Raw genomic sequence first — 21062 nt, 5'->3', positions numbered from 1 at the left:
GCTGAAACCCGATGGGTCTACTTTACTCAAGTACCATTGGGGTCTGGGAATCGAATCAAATAATAGAGCTGAGGCTCTAGCTTTGTGGCAGGGGCTGACTCTGGCTCTAAAACGGAACATTCAAACATTGACGGTCTTCGGAGACTCTCGGCTCATCATTCAAGCAATGAATTCTCCTTCGAATCAGTTGCAGATCCATTTAGGCCGAATTCTCAAGAAAATAAGACCCATGCTGGCTAAGTTTCGGAAAATCTCCCTCTTCCACATTATGAGGCAGCTTAATACTCAAGCAGATTCTGAAGCCAACCTTGGAGCTGCCAAAAGCCAAAGAACCCTATCAGTCAACTTGGAAGATTCTCTCTGCATCATCCCATAATTGGATTAACCAGGATTTCTGTTCTTCATGAGGTGGTGGGGCTCAGCTACTGATCCAGATGTTTCGGAAACCCTTCAAACTCCTTCAGGCTTTCGTTGTTCCAGCTACAGGAATCAGTTACACCTAGCACCAAGGACAGGCAACTAAGAAATGTCAGATGCATTGGATTCTCTGTCTCTGGCTGGCCCTTTATTCTCTGTTCCAAGCAGGTTCCGGCTTGAGCGTTGTGAGTCAGGCAGATTGCTTTTTGCAGGTGTGTTTAAGGAAGAAATAAAAGTGTTATCACAGGTTCCACAACCTCATTTCTGAAGTAAACCAAGAATGACAGCAAAAGACTGGATCTCTTCTGTCCTTTAAGCTTGTGACAGAAAGTTGTTCCAGTGTCAGGCTACTCCATATCCACCGGTGCCTTCGACTCGCCTCCTACAAAGGGATCTATGAATTCAGCATTAGCGCAAGCTGATCATTACATTGAAACTGTTAGTGCATCGATTCTGTAAACAACAGCAAGTGGTTATCCATGTTGGAAATTTGTGAAAATTCCATAATAGACAGACAAAAAAAAAAATGCGATGTTTTTATACTCTGTTTTAACACAGAAAACCCAGAAATCGCTTGCTGGAAATGGTGTTTCAGCAACACAGTTTTTTTTTCAGTTGCTGAAACTGGTGTTTCAGCAACGCTGCTAGTGGTGTTTCAGCAACGTAAATTTTTGACGTCAGGCCCTGTACATTCAATCGGACAGCTGCCCATCCAAATCGAAAAATCAAGGCGCTGGAAGGTTAGAATGAAGACTAGAGATGGAAAACGATATTCATACCCCCAAGTGGAATAGCTCAGATCCGATTCGCTCCTCTGGCAACAGAGTTAGAGGACGGCTCCAGAAAGGCAAACTCAGGTTTTCAGAGACAGCAGGTAACATCAAGGTAAAGAACCCTTCGGCAGAGACACAGCGTTTCTTCTCCAAAAGGCGACCCTGAATCAAAGATTGATCATGGATCTGTGGATTTCATGAACTCAGAGAGAAATGAAATTGAGGAACTCAATCCAATGTAAAAGCAAGCGGTAGCTGTTTTGTCGCCTTTTAAATAAAAATCTAACCGTTAAAGTCAAAAAAAAAAACATCATAAGGTCATAGATTGAAGGTTGCATGAATGTGATATCATAATATTAGGAGGAATTTGTTTCCATGTCGTTGTCCATGAATGCATGGAAAGATGGTGGAAATGTGTTCCCCCAGTTTTGGCCTATCAAGCACCCCATATGGGGAAGAGAGGTCCTTCTAATCCAAGTCCAAACATTCCTTCTTAAACGGGGAATCAGGGAAGGTTGAGGGAAGAATATTGGAGCTGACATCCTTCATTAGTTAAAAAATAAAAAATCTTGTTACTAGAGCAACGAACTTGAGAGGGAATAACCACCGAAGTCATATGAAGGAGAGTGGATTTTTGTTCCACGTTGCATTCAAGTTGTTAATTGTTAAATATTCCTCTTATGATGCTTGGAGTTTAGCAACATTATTACTATTGAGACCCATGGAACCAAAAAAGTGGTAAATAATCATTCCTTAATTACCCCAAAAGATGTGACCAAAAATTGCTTCACTAGGATTGCTTTTGGAGGCTCCATCGAAATTTAGCTTGAGGAAATCCTTTGAAGCCTAGGAGGCAAAGGTTTCTTAGACACTTGAGATTACCCAACATACACTCACACTAAGATTAATTGCTTGAACACTTGTCTACAACCTAAAATAGAAAAGTACAATTTGTCGGTGCATGGTCATCCTAGGATTATTCTTCCCAATTGATTTTAAAATTCTTCAATGTCACCTATAAACTGACTGATTGTACATAGAATTAATAGTTGTGAACCAAAAATCATTGCACGCACATCTAAAAATCATGGCATGTATATTGCAATTATATCCAACAATCATGATAACAAATATGTGAACCATTTATCCACATGGCATTTTATTGTGTGAAGGTTGTAGTAGTTATGGTCCAATCAAATGTTTGAAAATTAGTTTTTCTAATATTATTAAAGATTAAATATATTTTTTTAAATTTAAACATTATAATTTGCATTGTTCAATCATAAACTAATAATCAAATGTTTTATAGTATTATATTAATATCAATATCAATAAATACTTATTAATAATTTAATCATAAATAATTTTTGGGGACGACCCATTTAAAAATAAGAACTAACTAAGCTGCAAAAGTTAACGACACAATGATTTTGTTCATCTAAGATCGAATACCACTATAATTGCATTGAGAGGCGCTCTCCATCCCAATGGAAGAGATATTGTAAAGTCTCGTCCTATCCTAACCTACAAACATTTCAATTCGACCAACTTACATGAAAATAAATTAATAATTAATAATTAAATAAAATTAATAATTAAACATTATCGGACTACAACCCACATTTTTTCACATGGTATTCTTAAACCATGTTTTTTTCCATGGAATTTTTGGCCCTTAACACGAGATATGATTATCCTTATCCTTATGGCAATACACTTCCCAGGAGGACAAAGAAGAAACATCAGACAAAATATAAGCAACATTTTTCATTTAGTAGTTAGTGAGGAATTCCTTTCTTTGTTGTTGTACAATGATAATGGGGCAGAAAGAAGGAGAAGAAGATGCATATCTTTGTGAAGACTTTGACAAGGAAGACCATAATCCTAGAAATGGAGAGCAACGATTCCATTGAGAGTGCCAAAGCCAAAATCTAGGTGGGTTTACGGTTTTCATATTTGTTCAAGGGTACTTCCTTTTTTATGGCATAAGGATAAGCATATCCTTGGGTAAAATCAGTTACAATATGGACCATCTCTTGCATATTATAATATTCAAAAAGAGTCAACAGTTCACCTTGTCCTAAAGCTAAGGGGAGGTACAAGGATTAAAGTAAAAACCCTCACCGAGAAAGAGAGTGAGATTGATATTGAGCCAATGAACACCATTGAGAGGATCAAAGAGATATTAGAATAAAAGGAGGGGATACCTCCTATGTAACAGAGGTAAGAAGCCTTTGGCCCACTCCCTCATGCTTTATCTTTTTTCAAAAGATGTAATTTGTCTTAAAATGAATGAATGACCTATCCACAATATCTAAATTTGAAAGCACTGTGGTCCACAAAGATGTAAGTTGTTTTAAAAATGAATGAATTACCTATCCATAGTTTCTAAATTTGAAAGCACTGTGAATTATTGTGGTGATGCGGTCATGTTTCTATATTTAGGATTTGATAATGGACTAGGTTAGAAACTTGGATATAACAAGTAGTCCTAATACAAAACATATATGTTTCTTGGTTTATTAGTTAGATTGTTCGATTTTCTTTAATTCAAAACCTTAGACATTGATGTCAATCACATTGTCGACATGTATAACATGGTTCCACATTGTGATTGTTGTTTGGGATTTTACCAAAGATACGCTAAAATCTACCATGTTTATACTGACTCGGTTTTGTATCTTTTATTAGGATAAAGGAGGCTTTGCTTTTACACAGTGAAAAAATCGACAGTCACTCTTTATAATTTGCCAAATTTTGAAGAAATGGAGATAATTTTAACACTTTATTTATTTATTTATTTATATTTAAAGTATTGGTTTGTATATTTCTATGGAGTGGTTTCTGAGAGGCTGAATTCGGATATTCCACAGTGTTCATCTTTTCATTAGTCGACGTTTCGAGCCTAGACCAAGACTCATCATCAGGACTGATTTACAGAGAAGAGAAAAGTGTGTGATAAATATGGAGTAGGTGGGTTGTTAAGTTTTTAAGCCGACCAATTGATTATTTAGTAATATTTTAAAGTGTTATAAATGGAAATATTCTTTAGGTTCTTATATTTTGAAAAAATTGGAGATATGGGTAGCCCGTTTTTTAAACACATTTTCCCTTATGGGAAAGAAATTTTAATATTTGTTACCAGTTTTATTTTTTTATAGTTTTTATCAAATTTTGAAGAAGTGGAAAAATATTGGGTAAAGGTTTTAGATAGTTTCCTAATTACAAAGAAATGATGATGTAGAGTTATCTTTAGGAGCCATTTTACATCTTTTATTTTATTTATTATAGCGATTTTGTTTATGATGAATTTAAATGTTTTAGTTTTAAATGTTTTGTAATATTATTCAAATTTAAACTTATAATCATTTGTAAAATTATCATTTTATAAAATTTAAATTGTATTTCTAAATGTAAATGTAAAGATAAATGTAATATTTTTAAACTAAAAAAATAACCATTTAAATTTACAATAAATTGTTAATGTTTTTGCAATATTTCAAATGATGATAGTTGAGAAATATGTTTAAAATTACTTATCCTTATTGAATTTTTGAGTCTAGAAATAAAACAGTAAAGAATTCTCATTAATTTCTTACTTTCTTAAAATTAATCAAGCATGTCCATCTTAATGAACATTAATTAACATCATTACACTTCAACATTTTCATAAATAGTTGCACAGATTGGTAACCTCTTTTAAAAAAAATAACAACTATTATATTTTTCCAACTTCAATTTACTTTGCCAACCCAGTTATTTCGTTTCGTTTATCGATAAAATAAATATAAATTTGAACCTCTAGAGCTTCCTTGTTGTCATTAGCATTGCTTTATTAGACCTTTGTTATTGTTGTAGCTTGTTGTGCACAAAAAGTAAAATTTTGCCTCCAACAATGGAAACTAATATCTATAACCCCATTTTTTCATGTGAACAATTTTTTTTAAAATATTTCTTAGAGTAATTGAGATGTTCTTCTCACATGAACTAGTTTTTTATTATTTTATTGTTTCAAATTAATATTGATTAAGAATATGTTTTTATATAAAGAAATAAATCAATGATTTAAGTTTATTAAAAAAAATAAATTATATTAATGAAAATTAAATTAACTAGCCTAAATCCATATTTACTCTGGATCTACCAAGCACCGAGAGGGATCAAATCTGTTTTCACTCTAAAAGAGGTTTACACCTCAAGATATTTGATCCCTCTCAGCGCTTGGTAAATCTAGAGTTAAGATGGATCGACCTCTCCTTCGATATTGTGGAATGGATTATGGCATGTATTTCTTTGGTCCATTTTTCCATTATCATAAGTGGTATCCCTTCTTCCTTTTTTAAGGTGACTTGTGGTTTGCGGTAGGGTTTCTCCCTCTCACCTTTGGTGTTCCTAATTTTTATTGAAGGACTTAGCAGGTTAATCAAGATGGAGGCGCAACTCAACAACATCATTGGAATTGAAGTATCAAGGCATATCTCTTTAACACACTTTTTATTTGTGGATGATGTATTAATTTTTGGTAGAGGTGTAATTCAGGAATGGTACAAATATTTTCAGGTCATAGAGGTCTTCAGTATGGCCATGGGATTGGTGGCTAGTAAGGAAAAAATTATTTTCATTGATGCTAACATGGAAGAGGACATTTCTCAGGAGATTGCAGATATGTTTTCTATAAAGCGCTCACCACTGGATAAAGGGTTTTCATACCTAGGTTTTTTTCTGAAGGAAACAAATTATCAGGTAAATGATTGGAGGTGGATGATTACTAAATTTGAAAAAAAATTAGGAAGATGGACTTTGAGGTGGCTTTTATTTGGTGATAGGTTGATACTAGAGAAGGTCACCTTGCAAAATTTTCCAGTATACTGAATGTTGAAATTCCAATAAGAATCATTAATAAGTTGAACATTGTTTTGGCAAATTCTATCTGGCCAAGAACAAAATATCATAGAAAGATACATATTGTAAAAATCAAGCAAGTAACGAGCTCATTGGTGGATGAAAGATGGGGTTTAAAAAACCTTGAGTGGTGTTGAAGTCTAGAATTGTTTCTTTTTTACTATCCTTTTTTCCCTCTTATTTCACCTTCTTATCACCATTTTGTAGCAAACTCAACATGTTCAAGGTCAATTTCAACTCTCAAAAAGGTATTCATTATCCATAATTAGAATCTCTTATTCTTAATGAATTATAATGAAAATATTCTTACAATGACAAAATTGCAAACAGTCTACAGTTAATATTGGTTTCCACAGCAATATTCATTGTTAGACAGGTTGCAGCACTTCAAATAAGGGATGAAGACTACTTGGAGATGACAATTGTCCACCATATGGATAACCACCTATCAGCACAACTTGTCAAGCTACAAGGATTGAGAGATCTAGAAGTCAAACTTGGAGTCAAACTATGAAAACAACGTGTAGCGATCAAGCGAAGGAATAGAACAATATCACGCGAGCGAGATTGAAAACTTGTTCGGTTGTTAGATTTTGGATTGAAATGAATCTCCTATGAATTTCTTTTTTAGTATCAAGTCATAAATAGATTGAGTTTTAAATCGAATATATCTCGTAGAAGTCAAAACAACACATGTCTTGTAGGCATAAATCTATCAAAATCATTTTATGAAATTTGGATAAAGGTTGGAAGCCAAGACCTAAGACATAAGTTTTTTTTAATATTGAAGTTTATAGTTGTTTTATTGTGAAGACCGATATACTCTGTTTTAGTTTAATATGAGCTACTTTTCTCAATTCGTGCGCAAATCTTTTGTGATTACTAACTGACCTGCACTCACGCGAGAGGCCCCTGTCAAGCCGTGAAGTTTTGTTTTTAGTTTTGTTTTGCATTTCTTATCCTTAGTATTCTAGTTTCTTTCAAAATTTGTTTCCATTATAGTTTCATTTCTGATCATTCTCATTTTGATTGCAGAGTACTCATAAACAGAAAAACATTAAAAAGATTTAAATTATTGAATGCATCTTCTTTTTGGTACTTAATCATTTCATAACTTAAATTTATTTCTTAATTGTTGATGAAACACTCTTTAGAGGATAAATACACACTAAGTAACCATTCTCAAGTTGTAAAGGTTTTCATTTCATTTTCTGCAAGTAGATCCTTTTATGGTAATTTATATTTCATGCAATTAATTTAGAATTTAGTTATTACAATTTAGTAGAAGAGTTTCCTTCTTAAAGTTAGTGTAGAATGCTTTGAATTCTGCAAAATAGAATTAGATTGTTTCTTTCTTGAAAGTTGGATTTTAAGCATTTTCCTTACATACAAATAGATAAAAGTTTTGAATTTTTCAACTTAAGATAGATTTTCAATTTCTGCAAAGAAGTGTTCAATTCAATTAATTAGGATTTAATATAACTTTATATTGAAAGAACGTGTGCATAATTACTCTCCAATTTGTGTCCATGATTAGAGCTATTTTCATTTCTAGAATCAATTAATTCACAAGAAGAATCCTAGCATATATAGTGCACATACATTTCACAATTACACTAATCCTAATTGACAATTAATGAAGTAAATTAAAAACAATTAATTTACCAAACAAGTGGTTTGGTTGGGCGTTGGTTGTTAAGTTAATATGGAGGGTGCTATTTGGTGAAGGTTTATGGCATGAGATTAACTGAACAAATATTTCAATGATGAAGGGGGTATTTGAGTGGATTCAGTCTCTAGAACATCCTAGGAGGAAGGAGTCTTTTACATGGAGAAGTTTACTTGTTTTTGAGCCATGGATTACAAAGAACATTCAATGGAGGGTTGGTACAGGGAAATTTGTTAAAGTGGTAGAAGGCACCTTTGTGGGTACCATTGGTAAGTGTAGATTTTCTCAACAACTAATAAGGTATTTAAGAAATAAAGGTATATATGTTCTTAGTCAAATTACAAAGGTAGTTTCCAATAGCTCTTCATTGGCACAATGGGCATTTGCTTAAGAATTGTGACTATTGGGAGATTTTTCTCATGAATGAAATGAGTACACAATAGTTATTTATCAAGTCGGGGTTAATTTGTTTTGGCAAGTTGATTCATTTTATGGAAGGGACTTGGTATGGAGGGAAAAGTTTCAACTCAAGAAGCATATAATCTTATATCTGAGTCTTTTTCCAAGGGGGACAAAGCTTGGTGGTTTCAAAGAAATTGGAAAGGGAATACCCCACTAAAGCTTAAAATATTTTGCTAGTTTCTCTTAAGGAATTGGGTACTTACCTAAGACAACCTAAAAAGGAGAGGATTCAGTGGATCGAGTTTCTACACTTGTGTTTTTCAAAAGATGAAATTGTCCAACAACACTTTTTAAAATGTACCTTTGCTAAGGGGTTATGGGAAGCAGTGTTACATTCATTGAACATACATTATAGTTGGTCATCTGATTCAATCGTGGATTGCTTATAGGATTGGATGGAGAAGAATCCCATTCATAAATCCCTTCCTTAATTTATATTATGGTGTATTTGGAGGAAGAGGAATGCAAAGATTTTTGAAGGTAAGGAACCCTTTAAGTTATTGTTGTTCAAAGGTAATTGCTTACTATTTTGAGAGGATCCCTTCAGTTAAAAAATAAAAGAACAGAATGATATTGGCTAGTGTGTTCCCTAATGCCTATTTTGATGGGGCTTCTATCAATTCGGGTTGTGGAAACGATTTATTATTATTACTGTCAAATCGACATCATTATAAGTTTTTCTGGAATAGTGGATAGGGGTCAAATTCATGTGTTGAGTTACTAGCATTATGGGGTACAATATACTTTGCAAAGATACAACAAATTGATTCATTGACTGTGTTTGGAGACTCAAGAGTCACCATAGATTGGGCTAATGAAAAAACCAATCTTGATGTCCCTTAATTGTTCTATTGGAAACAGAAGACAAAGGCATTGGCTTCATCTTTCAGGTCAATTTCTTTCCATCATATTTACAGGGAATCAAACTCTGAAGTGGGAAAGCTCTCAAATAAAGGTATCGAGAATTAGTAAGGATTCATTTACTATGAAAAATACAAGGAGGAGGTCCTCATTGATAGAGGACAAGTGTCTCTTTTTTCCATATAACAGCAATAGTACTTGTTATTTATCTATATGCTTCATTGTGGTTACTATTTTGATGCAACATAGACTTGGATATGTTCTAATATATGTTTGGTGTAGCTTACATGTTTTAGTTTTTGAATATATAGTTATGTGCGGTGATTATAGACATAAAACAATTTTCATTTTAATGAAAAACTGTTAGTTTTTTTTTTCTTTAAAAAATAAAATTAAATAAATAAATAAATAATTTTTATACCTTTCAAAGAGAGTATATTGTAATCAATTTGGGTCAAAATGCTTGATGCTTAATTAATTTGCAAATTTTTAAAAACTATTTGCAAAGTTTATTAAAGTTTTGGTAAAATTAAATATTAAATTTATTTTTTTAGAAATTGAAAATTAATTTTTGAATTTTTAAAATTTGAATTTCTAATTTTTGATTGGTGGATGACTAATTTTATGTGGTTTAAAATCAATTTTTGAAAATTAAAAATTGTTTTAAAATATTAAAAAACAAAAACAAAAAAAAAACCTTTAATCACGAAGTGTTGTCATAAATTTTATATATATATATATATATATATATATTTCCATAATTAATATTTTATTTCCATTCATTATCATACTTATTTTTAACAATAAATATTTATTAACCTATAATCATTCCTTGTTTGCTTTCTATTAATTGTTGTATTCTTTCTAATAACAATGTTTTTTTTTTTCTAATAACAATCTAATCGTCATCATTAATTAATTACCCAAAAAAATAAATTAAATGTATGGATTTTTCCATAATTAATATTTTATTTTCATTCATTATCATACTTAATTTTAACAATAAATATTTATTAACGTATCATCCATTTGTTTTCTAATAATTGTTGTATTCTTTCTAATAAGAATGTTTTTTTCACATTTTCCATTAATATATTTTATTAATCATAATATTTTTTTGATAGTTTAATTATTTAATTGTACTCTTTTTTCAAAAAACTATGTTATTGTATACCAATAGATTATTAGCAATTTGATTCCCCCTCCACTAAGGTTGCGATCCTTTAATCATGCACTTAATATAACTAAATTATATGATCATATTCACCCCATAAATATTCTCTACTTTATAGATAAGAAGAGGTATTAAGCAACAATGTTGCATATTACACTTGTTAATAATTGAATTATCTAATTTATGAAAAAAATATAGCATAATTAAATTATATCATAATCACTTTGTTTTGAGTGGGCCTAATGATTAAGAGCTTGTTTTTCCTCTTAAAAAGTCACATGTTCAAAACCAGAGGGGGGTAAAGTACGTAGCAGTCAAATCACTGCATGGAAATGGGTCCCTTGTCCCACCAACAAAGAGGTCACATACACCAATTTGGTGTCTGACTTGACAATGACCTTAAAATTAGATAATAATTATTATTATTAGTTAATATTTTAGATGGCTAACATTAATATATAATGTTTCTATTTTGGATTTTCATTTTTACTTTTAAGTGAATACTTTTCATTTTTACTTTTAAGTGAATACTTTTAAGAATAAAAAGGGCTTTGTTTTTTAATTTCAATGGCTTTTGAATTAAAATGGTCATAAACGTCTTACATGCTATAAAAGTTAGTTTTTCCCAAGAAGCCACGAGTGGGATGTTTAATCACCAAATTTACTTGAGGCTTGTTCATAGGGCTATCCATTTTTTATATATACAAGAGTAGGCAAGCACGATCATTTCATTTTGATAGACACAAGAGTAGGCCAACACGACCATGTCATTGGAAAAATTTGAATCGTGTGGCAACAATAATATATTCATTTTCATGATTCAATAATTATCTAATTTGAATTTTGTTAATATTTCGATATATAACAAGCGTTACGTGGTAGTTTAATTTAAATATAGTTTAATTAAACTAAAAAACAATAAAGACATAAAGATTTCATCACAGAGATAAAACAACTAATAAAATATTGTACAGTTGAATGTCATCACCAAAAATTAAGAAATGATTAATTAATATCGTTTATATTAACATATATACATTTTAATATATATGTTTATTTTATATATATGTGTGTTTTAAAAATTTTATAATTAAATTTATTAAAATATGTTTTTAATATAATAATAAGTCATTTTAAATTCTCAATACGGAGAAAAACTATAATTCATGAAAATAGAAACAATAGAAAAAGGAAATAAAGTTAAATGAAAAGGAAATAAAACTAGAAACAAAAAAAATAGTAACTACTAGAAATGGAAGTTACTAAACAACTTATAATAAGACCTCCACCAATCCCCTTACAAATAAATAAATTTAAATAAAATAAAAAATAACAAATATTAAATTCTCAATATTAAACTATAGATAACCCGCATAAATTTTTTGTCAAAGACAAACTAATAAGCAATCAAAAGCAAAACTAAATGCGTAATACCATGTCTGTGACAACTATAATAATAAATTTGTAACTCTTTCCTCTTAGGGTAATAAAGGCATTGTCTCTCCTTATGGAAACCCAAGGTGAAGTACATGAACTAATAGTAACAAGTCGTCATTAACAATTTCACCCGATTTGGATTTTGTTAATATATCATATGATAATAAGTTTATAACTCTCTCCTCTTGGGTAAAGAGGGAATGCCTCTCGTTATGGAAACCATACGTGCTCATGCTCAGGTGCTCAAAAATTTGCTCAAAATTCAAAGTTGTCGGATCAGTGTGGAAACTGAACAATCGCGTAGTGCTCGTCATCTTGAATCCGGTGCAACTCATTCACACGAAACGGACTCCGTATGCTCCCATAAACATGTTCTGTTCGTTTTTCTAAACAGACAAATTTTAAAAAAAATGCAGACAACCTAGTCAGCAATCCATACTACTGACGTGGCACTAACTGAGCATGCCTACGTGGTAGGGTGGCTATGTATGTGACTATTTGACCTTTGGCGAATCGTGTGTTGATAAGTGGCAAGTGCCTAGGTGACATGTTTTGATTGGTTGGTTGGTGGCCAACCACACGCTGCCACGTGGCCCAGCCAAGAGCCGCCACGTGGCAGCCCGAAGGCCACCAAAAATCAGGGTAAGGTCTGAGCAACAACAGGCAGGGCTCAAACCCATGACCTTCAAACTCCAAGTCCAAGTCGTTGCCAATATGCCATATGTTTGTTACTTATTATATATGATATGCGACTTATATTTAAACATAACGTGTTGCGTTATCCGGGAATAGGGCCAACCCTTGGGCGCGTGCCATTCAATACGACCACGGCGGAGCAAAGTGGGTGCCCAGTTGGTGGGGGCAGGTTGTTGGCCTTAGCCCCGGGCATGTGGCCCCCATGTGGCCCAAAAATTTGGAATTAAGGGCTTATTGAACGAATTAACGCGCCAACAAATTTGCCTAGAATCTTGTGAATTTAGCGCTCAGTTAGCACAATTCATGGTAGATTTGTAGGACCAGTGTCGAATTTGGGGAATTCGTAGAGCGAATAATGAAAGAGCTAGGGAAGCTCATAACTTCTTAAGTTTTTTACTAAATCAAGAGCAGAAAGAGACTAGACAGACATTTTTGGGCATTCTGGAGCCATTGGAACAAGTTTTAGAGTTGTTTGAGCATTGCAAGATGATATATTCGCACATTTGAACATAATAGAGAGGGCCAATCCATTGGAAGATGGACCAAGGAGACGTAGCCCAAGCGAGGTGAACTCCTTCATCGTGTGCTGTTGTGATACTATTTTAGTCATGTTCATGTCTGTTATATGTTATTGTTCAGTCATTTGTTTATGTTAATTTGTACATGAAATTTACATAAAAACACTCAAAAACTCATGTTAAAACTTGCAATTAACTTCATGAATCCTTAAGCACTTTTACATATTCTGAAGAGAAATTTAGTACAACAAAACTAATTTTCTCATTCAAATCACAATTACTTTCAAGATTATCAACAACACTTTGTATAAACTCATTATTTCATCTTTAAAGAAAAACAATTTGGTTCCCAATACTTATATTTAGATGTGTATTTATATTGATTTTAGTAAACATTTTTGTAATCAAATTATGTAAATGATTAGAAACATAATTTGAATACTTAAACTCCTTAAAACTAGTTGTCCCGGGGTAGATGCAAATTTGTTTTCGGAAAGGAAAAAAAAATTAAGCTTGTAATCTCACATTTGGTCATCTTATTTATTTATTAAAAATTCAATTGAAGACATTAATGTAATTATAACTCAAAAGTGATTAGAAACATAATTTGACTACTTAAACTCCTTAAAACTAGTTGTCCCGGGGGTAGATGCAAATTTGTTTTCAGAAAGGAAAAAAAATTGAGCTTGTAATCTCACATTTGGTCATCTTATTTATTTATTAAAAATTCAATTGAAGACATTAATGTAATTATAACTCAAAATACAATAACGCTTATTATTGGATTTTTGAATGATATTTCTTTTGGAATGTCAACAAATAAACATGAGTAGGATAATATAAAATTGAAAAGGGATTCAAACGGTGGATGAGTAGGATAGTTTAAAATGAAAAACGGATTCAAATGTGTGGATGAGTAGGATAGTTTAAAATTGAAAAGAGATCCAAACTTGTGTACTATTACAGGGGATATAAAGTAGTTAATAATATTTAAAGTTTTAATAATTATGTTGATAAATGTGTTTATTTATAATAGGGTTTTTAGAATTTTTTTAGTCTTATGGACATTAAAAAAAGAAAATCTTTATTTCTTTCAATAATTATTAGTGGAATTGTATTTAAGTGTCATTTTCTGGAGTTTCTCGTAGATTTCTGGTCGGAATTCGACATAAAAATTTGTGGTGAAATCTTGATTTTTGTTGTTCAAACTGGTTTTTTGATTGCATATATGGATTCAACACCTTAAAAAACCCTTGGTGCACTTCGATTGTGCAGAGAATCGAGATCACCTATCAAACTTGTGATTTCAATGAATCCCTACCAGATTCTAGACAAATTAGATCGGAAAATAAACGAGAAAACTTTTCAAAAAATCACTTAAAGACAACTTGATTATTAAGTGGATGGTAGGGATTTAAAACCTCCACAGAATATTCATATAATATTTTCAATAATAGTGTATACATGGTTGAGATTTATTTCAAAAGTCGATATGCCCCTTTTTCTTTTTAGTGTAATTAAAAAAATGTCATATGTGCAAGAATGAGATTTAGTTTTTATTAAATGTTTATTTATGACATTGAACTCTTATTGTTTATTGTTACTCTACTATGTTTTTCTGATTATATGATTTTTTAAAAATGTATATATGTTAATTTTTTATAATTAATAATAAAGTTATAATTTAGTTTAAGTTTATGATTTTTTTAAATTTTGGTAATGTGACATGTATTTTAAGGTAAATGTTTTGATGTCTACTATGAATTCATCTTCATCGTCATTTACTAGCTATTCAATTTATAGGTCGCCTAGATCCATCTTAACTAGGGATCTAAGAAGAGCTAAGAGGGATCAAATCTTTTAAGGTGTAAACTTCTTTTAAAGTAAAAAAAGATTTGATCCCTCTTGGAGCTTGATAGATTCAAAGTTAAAATGAATCTAGGTTGGTTATATATATATATATATATATATATTACTTCTTACATAAAAATACCATTGGCAAAACCATGGGTTGTAAAAATTTGGAGCCCAAAAATCACCAAGGATAAATTAACTATTTTACCTCAAAATACCAATTATTTTATCTTAATTTTATTTTAATTATTCTTACTTTTAAATTTAATTTAATTTTTATTTTTATGTAATTTAATAGAGTCAAAATGTTTATAGGACACGACATTACATTATTTCTTCCATATTAAGTTTTTGGGTATAATAAATTAAAATCTTATACCTTTTCTTACTATTCTATAATTTACTTAATAAATAAATCTTAACCTACTATTTTTCCTATTTTCTTTTTTATAATCTATTTTCTCTAAACAACAAATGTTTTTTGTAAGTTTGGTGGGACTACATCTTTTCATCATGTCCAACTTCTCACTTCCATAAGGGAATAACATAAGATTTGAACCCAAAGCTTCTAATTCGGTGAAACATGAAACTTCATTTCAATGATCATTATCCATTAAACTACCCAAAATAAACCTCTAAACAACATTTTAAAAATTATAAATTACACTGATTACCACATCAAATTGTTTTATATATTACTAAGTTCCTTTTCCTATTTAAAAGATAAAGCATCTTTAAAGAAAAATATTTTTTAAAGATGAAAAAATATAATATAATATCATTGTTTGAAGGTTGTTTTTGCCCATGCTCCTGGTCAAAAGGCGAAGCAATGGTTTGAAAATAAAATTCTCAAAGAATGGTAGGAAAGTATTTGGTGATAATGGCGATGTATATATCTCTGTCTCTCTCATGAATTCGATCCATCTACAAGTTCGTCGTCGTGCAAATCCAAGGAGACATCACAAACTAAAAAATTCAATTTCCAGATGCGCAGCTGCCATAGTTGGACTATGATATGCCAAACAGTATATGGTTATTTCGTCATCTCCAGCTACACCGTAATCAAATAACCAATTTAAAATAAAATGAGAAAATAAGAACATATCAAATTGCATCCCTACTTTAAATCTGCGTTAGAAGCTATGGCAAAAAATAGAAACCATGATCAATTGACTTTCGAAAACTTCCTTCACTTAGTTTAGCACACTTGAAACCAAGGCTTTATGTTAAAACTTTAACTTGACAAAATTTAAGGAAAAATTAGGTTAATGGAATGCAGTAGTTTTAAGTGTTATTTTTTGAAAAAAAAATTAATTTATAACTTCTCATATTTACTAGTATAAATCTATTTTAAATATGAATCTAACATAATTGCAGAGAGATCCAATTTATTTAAGTGCAATTTTTATGATATATAGTTATTGAATTTTTACTTTTTTAGATTTCTTTAAAATTTTATTTTAGGCAACATAAGCGAAATTTCAACTTTGATGATGGACGGACAACTTACACATCATACTAGGTAGTAGAATGAGCCTCACATTACACATCATATTGAGTTGTAGAATGATGATGGAAGGACAACGTTACACATCATACTAGGTTGTAGAATGAGCCTAACCTTACACATCATATTGAGTTGTAGAATGAGCCTCTTGGCTCAATAATATCAAAATGCTTTGACTTTTAATTAATTTGCAAATCTTTACAAATTATTTCAAAGTTTATTAAAATTTTAATAAAATTTAATATTAAACTTATTTTTAAGAACTTAAAAATTAATTTTTGAAATTATTTCAAAGTTTATTAATTTTTAATAAAATTAAATATTAAACTTATTTTTAAGAAATTAAAAATTAATTTTTGAATTTTTAAAATTTGAATTTTTAAAATTTGAATTTTTAATTTTTGATTGGTGGATGATTAATTTTATGTGGTCAAATTTTCAGAATTACAAATTATTTAAAAAAAAACCTCCCATAATGTGCTCTTAAATTAATTATCGTTTTTTTTCAAATTTATGGATTTTTTATAATTAATATTTTCTTTTCTCAAATAAAATAGTTTCCATTACATTTTGGGCTTTTACTAACCATGGAAACACATATAGTTAAAAAACAAAAGCAATATTGCACTCATTTTTCCTTTGCTATTTACTTCATATTTTTTCCTCGCTCATAAATATAGGTGGATCAATCTTTTCAATAAACTCTTCCTATATTATATATTTTCACTAACTAAATTTTTTATTATAATATACTAGACATTGTAATTTTTTATATTAAATATTTTATTACATATGAATTATTATACTTTATATTAATTTGATTTTTTTGACATAGAAATTATACAATAGATAATTTATTTGCCCAAGATGAGTATAAATTTAAAGTTAAATAAATAGTTTGTTACAATAATTAGTTTTGAAAAAAATTGTTGTTGATGATTTCCGGAATAGAACTATGTGGTTATTGTGATTTGTCCAATGTTTCAGATGGTAACTCCATTCATCGTAAGGACCACAAAACTTAGAGCTTTGTGAGTAAACAACTCCTGAAAAGCCTATTTATAAGAGAAAATGAAGTAAGTTTTAGTTGGGCTAACGGTTAAAAATTATAATTAATAAGTTGAATTAGGAATAGTAATTAGAAATTTTTTTGACTGAATTTGAGAATTAAACAATAAAATTAGTTAAAAGCTTATAAATAAGAAGACATGTAAATTTAAATTATTAATAACGTTTTGTTGAGTGAAAATAAGGACTAAAAAGGATTAGGAGTTAAAATATGAATTAATTGAAATAAGAATTGAAAATAAGATTTTAAATAAGAATTCATTAATAAAGAGGGTGGTTAGCTGACATTTAATGTAATACCTCTTGCAAAAAACAATAGTATTTTTCCATTTTATTAAAAAAGAATAATGATGGTGTCTTCCATAGGATGATGATGTAATAAATGTTTTTAAATAAGAAATAAATTGGAATTTCTTGGAAATGGAAGATAAGAGTATATTATGATAATCTTTCCATGATTAGAATCTAGAAGGATTTTGGATAAACTTAGTGGATGGGAGAGAAAGATCCACTAAGAACTTAGCTGGAGATAAACACTAAGCTGAGATTGGCATAAAGTGTCGCTAAAGATAAAAAGTGAGCTTTTGGCACAAAGGGAAAAATCCCATAAAGTGGGACACCATTTTAAGAAAAAAAAATCTCACATGGAAAGAAGGCATAAAAATGCCTATTGCAAGAATCAATAGGTTGTTGATGTCTTGGATAGGAAAACTCTGCTTGGGGGTGAACTAGGAAGATACAGTTCTACGGTTGGGTGGAAAACAATGTTCTAGTTCCAAAGGAATTGAATCAGTAACAAACTAGTTAGCTTATAATTATTGGTATAGTGTTTTTGGTTAATGTAAATCTATGGAGTGTTGCTCTAAAATTCGAAAGCTATAATTTTATGTAGGTTAGGAATTAAGTACAGGAGATGTTGATTTGCATGACAATGGATGATGAATGGAATCTCATATTTTAGTTGTTTGTAAACAGTAATTTTTTGTTATAATTGTCGTGTAGTAGGGAAGGTTACTGTAATGTACTAAATAATTGATATTTCGTGTAGACCGTGGAGGAATTTCACTGATATTACCATAAAGGTAGAATATTAGCCGTTGATCATTTTAGTGAAACAGTACACTATTTAAGGTGACATGAAAAACATGAAAAGCGAAATTCTTAATTATGAAAACAAAGTATTAATAATTTTCAAATTTAATGAACGAAGTTAAAAGAGTCCAACACAGAATATCTTACTACATGTATATCGTCATGCAAAATTATATGAAAACCTAAACAGTGAACTTTAAAATATGCATGCAATGTCATAAATTAGATTTAGATCTACTTTTCAATACGAATTGGAACTAAATTCTGAGATGGTACTGTGGAAAGAGGAGATTTCCATTTAATAAGTGATATTATATAGCAAAGAGCAACCAAATCTAAGGCATTTGCATCAAGTCCTTAGTACTCGCAACTGTGAAACAGAGAAATAATATATTCGCTTAAGGAAAACCATAACATATGACGAATAGTCATAACTCCTAGATCAAAATCGTAACAATAGACTAACTTCTTCTATCTATCCAACTGAATCGACTGCCTAAGATAAATTAAGCATAGAAGAAGAAAACCAGGATGTAGTAATATTGTATATTGTAGAGGATTACAACAGCCATATTTTAACTCCTTCTAGTTATCAAATTGAAACAGAACGAAGAATGCAAGAAAACAAATATGAATACCCTCGAATGAAACATGGTAGTAACCAGAGTGAGTAGTTCTAGAAATCGAAATAAATCAAAGGCAAATCATTAAGTGGAAGTAGTATTTCTCTAAATGGCACTTGCATCCTATAAATAGGCACGCTACAGCCTTACCACATTCACACAACATGTTCAGAAAACAAGTGACAAACAATCCTTACATCTGAGAGTATAATTAAACCATGAACATAGTTCAAATTTGAAATAATAAGGGGCCTCCGTCTTGATAATTTAACAAATTAAAATAAGGCAGCGACGACATTTAGAGGAATGGTTCACAACATTAACAAGGAAAACTAATAACCCTGCTAAAGGAGAACAATAAGAGTGAAGCTCTATATAAATATAAATGGTGCCTCTTAAGGACCTGTAACTGTTCTTTAGGACACAAAATAGAGGATCACGCAGTGACCAAGTATAAGGGTTACAACTTAGTCATATGCAGTACGCCATCTATAGACTAGGAACAATATTAAATATAGCCTAAGAACATTCAACTCATAGAAAAGGACTACATAGCATTCCATTATCCATAGCCACCGTAATCAACCCAAAAATCGTAGGCACATCGACCCATTATCTAGAGCCAGCAAAATGGAAGTACAAGTGACCTAGCAAGTGGCATTAAGGAATGAACTCGTAAATGAGAGAGCATGCCGGAAATGAAGCAAGCCACATAGAGAATAAATTGAAGGTTCGTTGGAATACATGTGCCAACATAACCTAACAACAGATAAGTCAGCACAACCCGGAGTGATCCTTAATACCTAAGACAGTAGTAATTATGCCTAAAAATATTACTAAGGACAGAAATAATTACCAGAGGGATGAAGGAAGCGGATCTGGGTCACCCATTCACTCGAATCAAATACCCAATAGAGAAAGGGAAACTTTGTCAGCAACATATTCATGGTGAATAGCAGAAAACCCTTATAGGGTTAACATCTGAAGCATAATGAGTCTACAGCCAATTACCAGAAGGAGCCATGAAGTAAATCCTTGACCCTTTGGCGTTGCTGACTAAAAATTCGTTGGGGAAGGCTTGCAATGAGTAATAGATGCCATATTTCCTCTCTGGTAAAGGAAGTTACCCTGCAACCATGAAAAGCCCCAAATTAGTTAGCAGTAATCCATAACATTAAGCACTAACAATAAAAAGCAATGAAAATGATGCCTCTTACTTGTTGAAGCGAAATGGATGGAATCTCTGTCTCGGCAGGGTGTTGTAAGGAGAGACGGACACACTGTAAAACTAAAAACGAGCAAGAAGTGGAGGCATTGCTTAAGAAAAACCCTCTCGGCACAAGAAGTAACACTAAGGAATGAGCATTCCCTCTCAACAAAAAAATTATGCGACAACACAGGCTTAGTGACAAAAGTAGTTTGGGCATGGAAGGGAGGCACTGTGATGGGTGAAGGAGAGAGCCAGTTCACACCAGGGTTTGAAGAGAAGAGCGCAGCAGAGTATGTTCCCAAGTGGTGGTCACAATGAACAAGAGGAGAGGTAGGTAAGGGTAAAAGTGAGTTAGGGTTTCATAAAGATGCCTCCACCATTGATCTATGCAAAAATCGATCCCCACCATCACACAAAACCCAAGCCCAAACATATGGCCACGTGAATGACTTGAGGTGGAAAGCGGAGGATGGGACTCCTTGTACCCCAACCTCAAGCATCGCCAATCGCATGGGAGCATGGTGGGAGGAGTTAAATCCTTAGCATTATAATAATTGATACGCATCGAATCCTCTGACTTACAAAATCACGCCATGGGCTTAGACCTAAGGTATTAGGTAACAAGCATATGAAATTAACTAAGGTGTGCTAATATATAAGTACAGTGGTTCATGAACTTCTTGCCTACAATGTATAAGGAGTCGATCGAATTTGATAACCCAAAAACTATGGATGAGGTGGTGAGAAAGGCAAGGTTATGCTACCAATAGTTTAAAAACAAAGGTGAAGGGTTCAAGAC

The 21062-nt window shown here is 31.4% G+C and overlaps 1 long non-coding RNA gene across 2 annotated transcripts; it reads right to left on the bottom strand.

Annotated features, from left to right (window-relative positions):
* Positions 1-19119: 19119 nt before the first annotated feature.
* Positions 19120-20754, bottom strand: LOC149229457 (uncharacterized). 2 transcript variants are annotated; one of them, XR_016247287.1, is made up of 3 exons: positions 20271-20659; positions 19910-20181; positions 19120-19812 (listed from the first exon to the last, which is right to left on the bottom strand). It is a non-coding gene; the product is annotated as an uncharacterized LOC149229457 (long non-coding RNA). The 2 variants fall into 2 exon arrangements; XR_016247286.1 differs by having other exon boundaries at positions 19430-20181; positions 20271-20754.
* Between the last annotated feature and the right edge of the window lie 308 nt (positions 20755-21062).

This window comes from Pinus tabuliformis, chromosome J (assembly GCF_031772625.1).
Source record: "Pinus tabuliformis cultivar Carrire ecotype Pingquan chromosome J, CPIR1, whole genome shotgun sequence".
NCBI lineage: Eukaryota > Viridiplantae > Streptophyta > Pinopsida > Pinales > Pinaceae > Pinus > Pinus tabuliformis.
Note: the sequence above shows the minus strand (reverse complement) of the source record. Positions and strands in the feature narration are given on the sequence as shown.